This window comes from Rhinolophus hipposideros, assembly GCF_964194185.1.
Source record: "Rhinolophus hipposideros genome assembly, chromosome: 6".
Classification (NCBI taxonomy): domain Eukaryota; kingdom Metazoa; phylum Chordata; class Mammalia; order Chiroptera; family Rhinolophidae; genus Rhinolophus; species Rhinolophus hipposideros.
Window position 1 is genome coordinate 11,486,771 of NC_138052.1, and position 3,072 is coordinate 11,489,842.

The 3,072-nt window shown below is 42.1% G+C and overlaps 1 pseudogene across 1 annotated transcript; it reads left to right on the forward strand.

Annotated features, from left to right (window-relative positions):
* Positions 1-976: 976 nt before the first annotated feature.
* LOC308498700 (ubiquitin-fold modifier 1-like) lies at positions 977-1,235 on the forward strand (annotated as a pseudogene). Its single transcript has one exon. The product of its transcript is annotated as a ubiquitin-fold modifier 1-like (transcript).
* Positions 1,236-3,072: the final 1,837 nt, after the last annotated feature.

The window sequence follows — 3,072 nt, forward strand, 5'->3', positions numbered from 1 at the left end:
TTTTGATGCTCACAATTTGTTTTCCAGCTTCTAAGTACCAATGACCTTTAGAGAGCAGAGGGCCATGCTTACTCATACGGTCATATAAAGACTTCAATTCTATGTCCTGGTAATGACAGAGGTCCTGGTGTTAAAGAGAGCATTGTTTTCATTTTCTTGGTTTTAAATCGAGTAATAAGATAATGGTTAGGAATTACTGTTAGCAACACAGATACAAGAGGTCATTCTAACTTTCTTACTAGAATAATTGTTGGGAAGCCATACTTTTATGCTGAATGATTTAGAGACCTCATTATGGAATATGAAGACTTTTTTTTTCTTTTCTCCCCTTCTTCCTCCCCCCCCCCATCCCCAATCCAGTTCAAGCCATTGTTTCTCAGTCTAGTTGTGTAGGACACAGCTCCCTGGCCCATGTTGGTATTATGAGCCTTGTGCTCCCTCGCAGCTGAGGCAGTCGATCACCAGTTGTCCACCGGCAGCACACAGCAGCCCATGGCAGCCCTCGGCAGCCCAGTTCCAGGGAGAGCTGTTGTTCATAATCTTAGCTGTTGAAGGCGCAGCTCACTGGCCCATGTGGGAATCGAACCGGCGACCTCTGCGGTAGGAGCACGGCACTCCAACCACCTGAGTCACTGGGCCCGCCCTATGAAGACTATTTTTAAATGTCAGTAATGGTAGAAAAAGATCCTTTATTCTTAAAGGCTAGCAGGGAATGAGCAGTACAAAATGTTCTCGTTAAAATTTTTCTTCTCTCTTTAAAATAGATGATCAAAGACATCCCAGTGTTTCTATCATTTTAGGAGATGTATACATATATGAGGAACAGCACATAAGAAAACTCAGATCTTTACAACACATGGAAGTCTACAGAATAAGAGAAAAATTCAAGCTGGAAGGCAACGTTTAGCCCAACCTTCTCATTTTGCATCAGAAGTGGGTCCACTGGGGGAGCTGGCGTGTGGTCTCCTGCTCCACCATGTCAAAGGTTTCCATTAGGATCATGCTGACGTCCGACTCGCTGCTGCTGTGATACAAAGTACTCAGTATTCCCCAAAGTACACCTTTCACAGCAGTCTCAAAGTTTGTGGCAGAGGGATTTAAAGTTCCTGCAGCCACAAGTGCAATGATTACCAATGGCAGAATACTAATAAATCCTACAGACTGCTAGAAATGTTTTTCTAAAGCATGGTTTGGAACTGCGAATTAGTCCTAGAGATTGTGTTGGAAGTTGTTAATATCTACTACTGGGAAGATAGGATTAACTTTCAAAATAAATATTGGTATTTCTCTAAAACTGAAATCAGGCAGTTAAAATACTATGAAAATACCAATAGTTGATGAAATAATGAAAAGTGACTCTCTGTCTCTTATTGTAATTCCCACTCTTCGTGTGAAGAGGGAATGCTTATGCATTGAGGGTACCATCTCCATAGATCTTAGTCTTTCATTCTTACTTCATAGCACACACAGCTCATTTATTTGGCATAAATCGATATCCAACACCAAAGAGTTTTAACTATGATTTTGCAGAATTCAATACTTGTAATAGTAAGAACTGAAAATAAAGTAGAAGCATATTTTGCTGAGCTACGAATAAAAAAAACCACAACAAAAACAGAAAGAAGAAAGAAAATTGTTCCAGTATGGGGCATTAATTACAAATGTCACAAAGTTCATGGCAGAGGAAGTGTCGAGTTCAGCTCCTCTTTCTGAATCTAGTGGCCTATCAGTGGTGTCTAGTAGCTTCCAGAATGTCCATTTTGTTATTGCCATAACATGCCCAGCTCAAGGAGCATAGATGGTGACTAGTATGGTAACCACATTCCTCTTTGCCAGCAGATATGCTCTGGACTATGATACATTAGAGAAGCTTTGCTGGTGCCACTTGGAAAAGATTTGCCTCTCTGACAAGAGGGAGGCACTTGAGAATAAAGTGCCTTTATTCTGTTGCTTTTGCATTGTTTCTCCTTTGGTCACTGTCATGGGATGACACAAACCTTAGAGATGTGGCAGCTGACCATAAGAGGCGATTGTTGCCATTGTTTTGAAGTTGGCAGACTGGAAAGAGGAACATCATCCTTGTTGATATCATCGATCTTCTGAGCAAGCCTGTGACTGACTACACCTTCTCATTAGGTTAGCAGAACTCTCCTTTGATTTAAGCCAGGCAGCAATATTCAAGATAAATATGGGGCCAGTGTTATTGGATAGCATTGAGTGAGTAGAAGTAGAGAAGGAAATGAGGTTAGTAAGTAAGGGGAGACCCAAGCAGGTAGGATTTTTGCAGCATACTAAGTAAGGACTTTTAGCTTTTAATATGTGAATGGGAAGCCTTTGAATAGTTGTGAACAGAAGCATGGTGTGTTCTGATGTATGTGAATCATTCTGAATCACTCTGGCTTCAATGTTGAGAATAAACTGTGGGAGGTCAAAGGTAGAACCAGGGAGACCTGTTGAGATTCAAGTGACATAATCCAGGGGAAAGATGGCATAGCTAAGACCAGTGTGGTTGTAAAAGTGAGACAAGTCATCAGATTCTGTATACATTCTAAAGGTACAGAGCATTTCTTTTCCTTCCTTCCTTCTTTCCTTCCTTCCTTCCTTCCTTCCTTCCTTCCTTCCTTCCTTCCTTCCTTCCTTCCTTCCTTCCTTCCTTCCTTCTTTCCCTCCTTCCTCCTTCCTTTTTTAAGAAAAGCAGACTGCCACATGCAGTACTTCAATTGGATGTGTCTGGAGTCTTGGGCTTGACCACCCTACATTCTCCTACAAATGAACCTTGAGAGCGTGTTTGGAGGTTCTAGCAGTGGAGTGCTGCTACTTGTATACCCTTGACCAATGAACAGCCCCCTTGTAATAGGGAAGTTCATCCTCTTTGGCTGTGAGAGCAGCTTCAGTAGGGATGCATATGGAGTGGTAAGGGAGAAAGGCGACACCCTTCTAGCTGGCCACATCAGCTGACTCAACCCTGGTGATCAGTGGGGTAACAGATATTGCAACCAGATCACCTACACATCCAAAATATCTCTTAACATAGTACGAGTAGATACACACACACACACACACACTTCTCTC